Genomic DNA, 11321 nt, shown 5'->3' on the forward strand with positions numbered 1-11321 from the left:
TGCTGATTGTCATTAACTATCCCGTTTTCCTGAACAAATTCTACCAGATAATCCTTTATTATGCCCTCTAGCATTTTACAAACTACCGATGTTAGACTGACCGGCCTATAGTTCCCAGGTTGGCACCTAGCCCCCTTTTTGAATATTGGGACTACCGTAGCCCTCCGCCAATCACCGGGGATCCTACCAGTCATTAAGGAGTCCTTAAAAATGAGGATTAATGGTCTAGTTATAACCTGGCTTAATTCCTTAAGTACCTTGGGGTGCAGGTTATCCGGACCCACTGCTTTGTTTGCATTGAGCATTTTAAGTCTTTGTTGTATCCCGGTTTCTGTCAACCACTGGGGTATATTTTGAGTTAAACTGGGAGTTTTATCATGTGTGTCAAACCCGTTTCCCTCCTGAGTGTATACTGAGGAGAAAAAAGCGTTCAGCGCCTCGGCCCTCTCCTTGTTAGTTCTAAGATGGCCTGACACATCAAACATTAAAAGAAGCATGATAAAAGAACATTTTCTATTTGATGCTACATCTCTAACCTTTCAACCTTTGGCCCCAAGTACCATCAATAAATAGTTACTTTAATTGTAAATTACCAAGTACAATATTTATTGCTTGTATATTGCTTGTATCTGCAAACTGTTTGTCTCCATTTTTATGTAATTTCTTTACTTTAAATTATATACTATGTTTATTTGATTTTGGGACTTAAAAGAACAGGATATCCTCTGAGTTATTGCATTAAGAACTGAATAACAGTATTATAAAACAGGTCAGATGGTACTGTTTATTTGAGGAGCCAACTGATTGTAGCATAATACTGTAAATAATCCTAACCAGATATTGCAATTCGCCAGTTGCTGTTTTTTTGGTGCCTTTTAATTACATACAAAAATGTTTGACTTTGTTTTCTCATATTTTACATTATTCTGCATTTCATTCTCTTTTCCCTGGATGTTTTTGCAAGTATGGCTTTCCAACTGGAGTTATGTTCTTGGCAGCAATAGTCCTGCCCAGGTATATAGTGTATATGAGGGATTTACTAGCAATTTTGATCAGTAAATCCTTTACTGACATTCACCCAAGAGAGATTCAAAGTGAATGCAGCAGCAAGTGAACAGTCATCAAATGTCACTAGTACAGTAGCTGTAAACAATGGATTTTACTCTGCAGGATAATCTGCTGGTAATAGCTCTCAGTGGTGCTTAAATTATGTTTATACACCATTTCAGCACTTGGAGAGTTAACTGTAATTTTATTAATATAATTCAAATTTTCAAGAAAAAAATAAAAAGCAGTGGCACACTAGCTGGTATCCCTGCAAGGGAGCAGCATACATGCAGTCCTTGCCCCACTCTGTTGATATCAGACTGCATGCCCCTTAGCATGCGAGGGTGTTTTGAAAGGTGTTCCCTCTAAATATAAAAAATGATGGTCCCCCTCCCTAAGCACCAGTCCCCTATGGTAAATGCACTGGGCACTTCGGGCTTATATAGTTCCTACTTGATCCTCATGGAGGACAAGTAGGTGGTACTCCCTCCTTAATAACCTTGTTTTAGTGGTCCATCAAACCCTCAACCAGCTTACAATGCATGCAAGTAAGCAGGCAATGTAAATACACTTACCAAACCAAATCAAAATGCTTTATTAAATCTATTATAACTAATATTTACCTTCTGTGTTTCACTGAAGTCCAATGTTAAGTTATTTCAAATCTAACAAGAGCAGAATGGCATAAGCTCCACCCTACACGAACTATTAACATAGGAGCAGAGCATTATACCTTTTATAGCAGGGGTAGTAAATTCAAATTCAAGGAAGTTTGGTGAGTAAAATTTACATTGAGCAGAGATCAAAATCACAGTCTGGAAGGTAAACGCCTTTTACTTTTTACTTTACACATTTTTTTTTCTACTTAACTTCTATCACAGAGGGGCTAACAAACCCTTATGTGACAGCATTTGGAGGTGACAGGTTCTCTTTATAGAGACAATCAAACCATTGACTAAAGCAGGGGGAAGCCTGCGCTGGGTTATGGATGTCATTGGATGCAGCCTGGGAGGATAACCCAAAACCCAGTGCAGGTTGGCAATCATGGTGTGGACAGAACTGCCATTCAGTCCATGTCCGGACCGTGGTCTGCCATTTCGTGAAGACTACTTTATAGGTTGCAGTGCCAGGTAGCGTTCAGCACGGTATGCTACAGGCAATGAACACTTTTAAAGGAAACCTGTACTGAGAATAATATAAAGGTTAGTATTACTGGTATTCTTCTGAAAATGCTAATTGTCTGGTTCTTAGAGAAACACCAACATTCAACATTTTAATTTCCAAGAAGTCATGTCCTCTCCTGTGTGTATTTCAACTAGCATAAGGTGTGAAGGAAGGAGCAGAAGACTAGAGACTGCATTTTGGTAAGAAACCTTCAGATATCCTGTGCTCCCCCAACCCTCCTTCCTTTCTTCTATACAGTACTGCAAACAAATCTATCCCAGGTTCATCTTTAAAGAAGATCTCCAAGGTATTTAAAATTAACCCTTGCAGTGGGGCAGTGGCGTAACCAGAGTTCTGGGCAGGGCCGGACTGGGACACAAAATAGGCCCGGGCATTTTGGACTGAGCAGCCCAATCACATGACCCCGGACAGCCCCTGCCCTATCGCAATCTGGGGGTGGAGTCAAACACAGAAGCGCAATTGAGGGACGGGGCCGGGCCACATAATTACAACACATAATTACAACACAATATATATACTGAATTGACTGAATTTGAGCTGGAGTGCGAGTGACTTCTTCACATTTATACTGATTTGCAGAGGCATCCGTGGTTGCTTGGCACCCACCCGATACTCAAGGGTCTTATCTGGTCAGGTGTGCGATGGGTTTCTTTTGATTATCTCCCCCTCAGTCTGGCTCCTGCCCCCTTCTCAAGCTGGCGCCTGGCCCCTTCTCAAGCTGGCGCCTGGCCCCTTCTCAAGCTGGCGCCTGGCCCCTTCTCAAGCTGGCGCCTGGCCCCTTCTCAAGCTGGCGCCTGGCCCCTTCTCAAGCTGGCGCCTGGCCCCTTCTCAAGCTGGCGCCTGGCCCCTTCTCAAGCTGGCGCCTGGCCCCTTCTCAAGCTGGCGCCTGGCCCCTTCTCAAGCTGGCGCCTGGCCCCTTCTCAAGCTGGCGCCTGGCCCCTTCTCAAGCTGGCGCCTGGCCCCTTCTCAAGCTGGCGCCTGGCCCCTTCTCAAGCTGGCGCCTGGCCCCTTCTCAAGCTGGCGCCTGGCCCCTTCTCAAGCTGGCGCCTGGCCCCTTCTCAAGCTGGCGCCTGGCCCCTTCTCAAGCTGGCGCCTGGCCCCTTCTCAAGCTGGCGCCTGGCCCCTTCTCAAGCTGGCGCCTGGCCCCTTCTCAAGCTGGCGCCTGGCCCCTTCTCAAGCTGGCGCCTGGCCCCTTCTCAAGCTGGCGCCTGGCCCCTTCTCAAGCTGGCGCCTGGCCCCTTCTCAAGCTGGCGCCTGGCCCCTTCTCAAGCTGGCGCCTGGCCCCTTCTCAAGCTGGCGCCTGGCCCCTTCTCAAGCTGGCGCCTGGCCCCTTCTCAAGCTGGCGCCTGGCCCCTTCTCAAGCTGGCGCCTGGCCCCTTCTCAAGCTGGCGCCTGGCCCCTTCTCAAGCTGGCGCCTGGCCCCTTCTCAAGCTGGCGCCTGGCCCCTTCTCAAGCTGGCGCCTGGCCCCTTCTCAAGCTGGCGCCTGGCCCCTTCTCAAGCTGGCGCCTGGCCCCTTCTCAAGCTGGCGCCTGGCCCCTTCTCAAGCTGGCGCCTGGCCCCTTCTCAAGCTGGCGCCTGGCCCCTTCTCAAGCTGGCGCCTGGCCCCTTCTCAAGCTGGCGCCTGGCCCCTTCTCAAGCTGGCGCCTGGCCCCTTCTCAAGCTGGCGCCTGGCCCCTTCTCAAGCTGGCGCCTGGCCCCTTCTCAAGCTGGCGCCTGGCCCCTTCTCAAGCTGGCGCCTGGCCCCTTCTCAAGCTGGCGCCTGGCCCCTTCTCAAGCTGGCGCCTGGCCCCTTCTCAAGCTGGCGCCTGGCCCCTTCTCAAGCTGGCGCCTGGCCCCTTCTCAAGCTGGCGCCTGGCCCCTTCTCAAGCTGGCGCCTGGCCCCTTCTCAAGCTGGCGCCTGGCCCCTTCTCAAGCTGGCGCCTGGCCCCTTCTCAAGCTGGCGCCTGGCCCCTTCTCAAGCTGGCGCCTGGCCCCTTCTCAAGCTGGCGCCTGGCCCCTTCTCAAGCTGGCGCCTGGCCCCTTCTCAAGCTGGCGCCTGGCCCCTTCTCAAGCTGGCGCCTGGCCCCTTCTCAAGCTGGCGCCTGGCCCCTTCTCAAGCTGGCGCCTGGCCCCTTCTCAAGCTGGCGCCTGGCCCCTTCTCAAGCTGGCGCCTGGCCCCTTCTCAAGCTGGCGCCTGGCCCCTTCTCAAGCTGGCGCCTGGCCCCTTCTCAAGCTGGCGCCTGGCCCCTTCTCAAGCTGGCGCCTGGCCCCTTCTCAAGCTGGCGCCTGGCCCCTTCTCAAGCTGGCGCCTGGCCCCTTCTCAAGCTGGCGCCTGGCCCCTTCTCAAGCTGGCGCCTGGCCCCTTCTCAAGCTGGCGCCTGGCCCCTTCTCAAGCTGGCGCCTGGCCCCTTCTCAAGCTGGCGCCTGGCCCCTTCTCAAGCTGGCGCCTGGCCCCTTCTCAAGCTGGCGCCTGGCCCCTTCTCAAGCTGGCGCCTGGCCCCTTCTCAAGCTGGCGCCTGGCCCCTTCTCAAGCTGGCGCCTGGCCCCTTCTCAAGCTGGCGCCTGGCCCCTTCTCAAGCTGGCGCCTGGCCCCTTCTCAAGCTGGCGCCTGGCCCCTTCTCAAGCTGGCGCCTGGCCCCTTCTCAAGCTGGCGCCTGGCCCCTTCTCAAGCTGGCGCCTGGCCCCTTCTCAAGCTGGCGCCTGGCCCCTTCTCAAGCTGGCGCCTGGCCCCTTCTCAAGCTGGCGCCTGGCCCCTTCTCAAGCTGGCGCCTGGCCCCTTCTCAAGCTGGCGCCTGGCCCCTTCTCAAGCTGGCGCCTGGCCCCTTCTCAAGCTGGCGCCTGGCCCCTTCTCAAGCTGGCGCCTGGCCCCTTCTCAAGCTGGCGCCTGGCCCCTTCTCAAGCTGGCGCCTGGCCCCTTCTCAAGCTGGCGCCTGGCCCCTTCTCAAGCTGGCGCCTGGCCCCTTCTCAAGCTGGCGCCTGGCCCCTTCTCAAGCTGGCGCCTGGCCCCTTCTCAAGCTGGCGCCTGGCCCCTTCTCAAGCTGGCGCCTGGCCCCTTCTCAAGCTGGCGCCTGGCCCCTTCTCAAGCTGGCGCCTGGCCCCTTCTCAAGCTGGCGCCTGGCCCCTTCTCAAGCTGGCGCCTGGCCCCTTCTCAAGCTGGCGCCTGGCCCCTTCTCAAGCTGGCGCCTGGCCCCTTCTCAAGCTGGCGCCTGGCCCCTTCTCAAGCTGGCGCCTGGCCCCTTCTCAAGCTGGCGCCTGGCCCCTTCTCAAGCTGGCGCCTGGCCCCTTCTCAAGCTGGCGCCTGGCCCCTTCTCAAGCTGGCGCCTGGCCCCTTCTCAAGCTGGCGCCTGGCCCCTTCTCAAGCTGGCGCCTGGCCCCTTCTCAAGCTGGCGCCTGGCCCCTTCTCAAGCTGGCGCCTGGCCCCTTCTCAAGCTGGCGCCTGGCCCCTTCTCAAGCTGGCGCCTGGCCCCTTCTCAAGCTGGCGCCTGGCCCCTTCTCAAGCTGGCGCCTGGCCCCTTCTCAAGCTGGCGCCTGGCCCCTTCTCAAGCTGGCGCCTGGCCCCTTCTCAAGCTGGCGCCTGGCCCCTTCTCAAGCTGGCGCCTGGCCCCTTCTCAAGCTGGCGCCTGGCCCCTTCTCAAGCTGGCGCCTGGCCCCTTCTCAAGCTGGCTCCTGGCCCCTTCTCAATCTGGCTCCTTAGAGAGCACCCCCCCTTCACTTTTTGCCCGGGGCCCGCGCCCCTGCTGCACCCCCGGTTGTTACGCCACTGCAGTGGGGCTACTGCCAGAGATCAGGAGACCTCCAGAGCCCAGGGGTCTAGCAGCCCGGTGGGACTGAGGATCAGGTGAGTATATTTTCTATATTTGTGCCCCTAGACCAAAACAAGCAGTTAACCATTGCACTGTGGGGGTAACACTACTGTAAGGGTCAGCATTTTAAAATCCTGGCGTTCTTCTTTCTACCACCCAGGGAAAAGAATCACAACCTGAACTAAATGTACCAGGGACCAAGAAATGGGCTTAGGACATTCACAATGTGGTCTATTACTCAGCTAGATGCCTATTTCTGAGGAATTCGCCCCACCCTGGACCTGTAATTGACATTGAAACAAAATATTATACTCTTACTGGTTGCAGTGCCATCTAGTGTTCACCACAGTATGCTACAGGCAGTATCATTGTGTAAGAAAAGCTGTACTGAAAACAATATACAGGTACAACCTTTTTCTAAAAAGTTCTGCTTTATTTATTGCTGACCTTTTCTAAAAAGTGCTAGTTGCCTGGTTCTTACCACAAAGCACACTGAGTATGTTGCGGGTTAATCAGGTTTTTTCAACCTGATTAACTATGTAACTATGAAACCATGACACAAGGCACTTCAACGCACGTGAATTAATGCAATGCACAAGAATGGAGACGTTTGAATGGGCTCTTATAGTTCACAGGTACCAGAAACTTTTTCATTAAACTTTTACTATTTAAATAACGTTTAAGGTGCTCAGTTAAGTTCTCAGAAAACTCTACCAAACATCTTAGACTCCCAGAAAAATCTTCTAAATATAATAATGGGCTGTTTACATTCCATTAGTCAGCCTCTGTTCCTGCAGTGGATTTCATGGCACTTATGCATCATCTGCCAGTTACACAAATATATTTTGAATGTCCCCGAGTGGAAAAATGAAAATGTGCAATAATAACGTTGCAGAAAATAGCAGCAGTTCGCAAACATTTTGCTCGGTAGAAAAAATAAAAAACCTCCGGTGGCCACTTTCCTAGCAGTTGCCTAGACTGACAGGCAGAGCTGTTGTGTATTGATTACAAGAGACCCTTGGCTGTGGAAGAAGTTGTCATGTTATTAGATTCTATGATATCATGCACATGTGCACCTGTTATGTGTTCTCAGCTAATAAGAGAAGGAGATCACTGGTTGCATTACTTATACACTCTGGTGTAGTAAATGATCTGCTTGACCCAGGCCAGGAGCTAGTTAAATTGGAATGTTCCAAGTGAGTTTGCAGGATTTTCAGTTAATGGTCAGGAGATAGGAATGAGTGCCTGGAACTGCAAGCATGTCCCGGCTCTCTCACATTACTATCATTTATCATTGTGTGGAGGCTTTATATTCTATTGATGTACACCAATTGTCCACTTCCTTCTGTGTTGATGTTTCTATAATTCCCTTGAGAAGACAGCTTTCAACACATGGAACATTCCACTGGCTCTTATCCCATCCTAACGGGTGCAGTGTTCTAAAATAACCATTTGATCCCTATTGTTGTGATAATATCTTGTCTTTCTCTAATTACTGTTTGTAATACCTTACTTTAGGTGCTGCAAGAACTCTGGAGTATGTGCATTTTGATCAATCGGGGGCAAAAAAGGACACATGAACTGTGGTTCCAAGACCCCATTCAAACCTAGATGTTGACCGTTTCAGGAGTTTTTTGTAAAGCAATTTTGAGCATATGTATGCCAGTACATGTACATTTTCACAAGTGTTTTGGAGTGTTTTGCAGCTGTTCAGCTTCAGGCATGTTTTTATTTGGCCCAATGGAAAGTAGTAACATCGGTGACATCATGCTAAAACACCCAAAAAACACTCAGTTGTGAACAGGGGCCAAAATAACAATGGGATTGTGTGTGTTGAGGGTTTTGTAGCTTCGAGCTACAAAATGGCTAGGTGTGATGGTTGCCCAAGAGTTCACATAGGAATAGATATTAAGAGCATGAGCATAAAATGGATGTCCTTCTTTCTTGACTTTAGAATACCGTAACAATGGTGCCACTATAGGCCATGTGACCTAGTGCGGTCTGAAACTTGGCTGTAGCATTATTACTGGAGCTCACGCTGCAGGTGCAGTGCATGGTAGATACTTTGTTTGTTTTAGGCGTGTTTCAGATGCTTTTCCAGGTCTTTTTTTCCCACCGCTAAGCATTTTTCGGACAATATTGGAGCATTTGTTTACTTTTTTCTGCGTTTCTCAGACCTTTTCCAGGTTATGCATTTTATTAGGAGGAGGAGATGGTTGTTAGGCTCCATATCACTCAAAAAAGGCATGTTAGGTGCATTTTTTCAGGTGCTTCTATTGACACCTATAGGGCCAAAAACACATGATTCTGCTGAAAAAAAGCTTATGTATTTTTTAGAGTGACTGGCATTAAGCTACAAGCATAACAGCAGATTGTATGAAAGTATTTTTAATGAATTTGTCACCGCTATAGCACCAGCAAAAGTGTTGCACATATGAACTACCTACATTTGTCGCACAGATCTGGGGGAAGCAAATAAAGTGTTGACACATTTTCATTATATACATTTTCATAAATTGCTGCTTCGTCAGCTTCTTTGAGGTCCCTAAGTGACAACACACGTTGGGTGCGCCTTCGTGCAAAAACGAAAATTGCGCCACACACGTTACATATCGACGCAACGGTTGAAATGAGAGCAATAATTCTAGGGCCATCAATCACTGTTAACACTATACTGATGAGTAGTAAAAACTTTTAAAGCATTGCCTATGAGAAATTTGGGGTATTGTAGTTTATTGTGGTTTCCCAGGTGTACGCAATTTTAAGGCTTGAGATATTTGGTGACTATTTACCCAACGTGACCCCATCTTTTATATTTTACCAAAAAACTGGGTATTATATTCTGTTTCTGTGCACTACATTTCATTTTAGTGTATTGTATCCTACAAATACTGGTTTGATAAACATTTGAGCAAATACCGTGCAACATAAAAAATTGCAACTTTTTTATTCTACAGGGCATATGCTTTCAGAAAATATATAATTGTTCGGGGGTTTTACTCTGTTTTCTATCCAAAAATTCTAATTTTATCCTGTGTGTGCAAATATTAAGAAATTGTTCCAGACAACAAGTGGTTAAAGAAATGCATTAGAGGGCCACCAGAGTGTTGATTATAGGATTTATTTCTGAGTGCAAAACATTTACCAGTATCTCTTAAGGTGCCCATACACTGCACGATTCTGGTACAAGAATCGCGGGAAATCCCGCGATCGTACGATAATTGTGCAGTGTATGGAAGGCGTGCAACCGTTTCTACTGTGACGAATTGATGAGTGCGTTTGTCATCTGTTTTGCTTGACTGTTTTGGTGCAGTGATGCATGGGGGTCTCAGCTGCCATTGGGATGTGCGGGATCCCTTGTACGTCTCTGTGCCTTTTAAGGGGGTTGGGCTTCCTCCTGACAAACCTGCACCCCATTCCGTGTGCATCTTACTGTAAAGTTGGTGACGAATTGATGAGTGCGTTTGTCATCTGTTTTGCTTGACCGTTTCTACTGTATGGTCGCACGACTTTTGTATTTCGAGCATGTTGGAAAACCAGCCGAGAATCGTACGATTTTTGGCTGGTTTTTAACATGATCGAGAGACAACTGCCGAACGGGCCGGTGTGCGCATGCGCACACTGCCTGTTCAGCATTGCAGTCATCGGGCTTGCGATGATCGCAAGTACGATCTGCCTGTCCAGGATGGGCAGATCGTACGTTTTTTAAATTACTTTACAACCCTCCCAAGACAAAAGTTTTGCGAGGGTTGTATAGTGTATGAGCACCTTTAGACACTCCACCTAATCCACAACAAATATTTTTTTCCTCTTTAAAGTTACAGGAGAAGGACCCAAATAAGAGAAATAAAAAACAAAACACACACTAAGGGCCCATTTGCACCAGTGGCCCCCAGTAATGCATACATTATCAGAAAGCACAATACTATAAATACTATGAATGGCACCCCAATGCACCATCCCAATATTGCACCACAATGCGCAGTAACACATTAGCATGTGATAGGGTGCGCTGCTGAAAATTCTGCACAATGCCTGGTCCATTGTGGTGCATTGGGCAGCCCTTTTAAATGAATGGGCTGCCCTACTATAACGCGTTTCAATGTGACATAACATGCATGCATTCAAGGTACCACAACTGACCTGGGTGGTGGGGAGTGGGTCCTGATGCAGAGATTGTGTTGCTAAACCAAACCAGGGGTTTGGGTAGCCACATTTTTATTATTTCTGGCTGTTAACAAATATGGCGAAATCTGTATGGCATGGCCATTTGACAATTCTTCCAATATTGATTAGCTAAATGTGCATCTTACAAACCTGCTTGACATCCGCTGATAAGATTACTATTTGATAGGATCCCACCCAAACACTACCTGAGCAGACATTGAACAAACAAAAAGCTCAAAGGGATCCATAAATGCTGATTATAGTTAAATTAGTTCAACAATATCTTTTGGTTCACAAAAATCTGTATACATATGTGGCACCTTCAAGTGAACCTGTCAGTGTTTTTCAGCATCTATTAACTGGAATTGTGTCTGCCTAAAACACAATTCCAGTTAAAACGTTAAACCAATCAGTAAGTTTTAAATGTTATCCAGGAAACACTATATATGTGCTAAAACCAGAAAGTTCACCTATTTTACTTTAATCTAAACCTTATGTAATCCCCTAAAAATAGAAAAAAAGAGAACACTTCACTAGGCCACTGTATAAGGGTACTTCCTGAAGCTTCTGCTGTGTAACTTCCCTTTTCTCTGCTTCATGTATCCGCAATCATACATTTAAGACAAGGATCTGATTGGAAGGTGTGAGAATATTCATAGTGCTGACATTTTTTTTTACCCCGGGAGGCTCCCGCTCGGCTGTTCTGCTCGGTCCCTCAGAGGGACCGAGCAGAACAGAAAAATAGTTAAAAAGTACAAAAAAAGTTAATGGAAAACGATTGTGCGGAGTTAGCAGTGACAGCTAGCTCCGACCAATAGTTTCCTATTGTCCGGCTGCTCTGCTGCTGTAAAATTAAAACATTTAAAAAAAAAAAATTTTTTTTAAAACTATCCCGGGCGCTCTGGGAGCCTCCCGCTCCCGGCCGCCAAGGAGAGAAACAGTGCTGTGTCTTTTTTTCTTCTGACACGAGCATGTCAGAATAGAAAAGAAAAAAAAAAGATTTTTCCCATTGAAAAGCATTGGGACATTACTATTGGTTTTTTCAATTTGCAATAGCCAATAGTAAACTAGCATTGTACCCTCCCTCTGCTGCAGTTCCCCATCAGGTCCATCAGCAGAGGGAACAATGCTATTTTACT

This window comes from Nanorana parkeri, unplaced genomic scaffold (assembly GCF_000935625.1).
Source record: "Nanorana parkeri isolate BGI_ZX_2015 unplaced genomic scaffold, ASM93562v1 scaffold1305, whole genome shotgun sequence".
NCBI classification, from domain to species: domain Eukaryota; kingdom Metazoa; phylum Chordata; class Amphibia; order Anura; family Dicroglossidae; genus Nanorana; species Nanorana parkeri.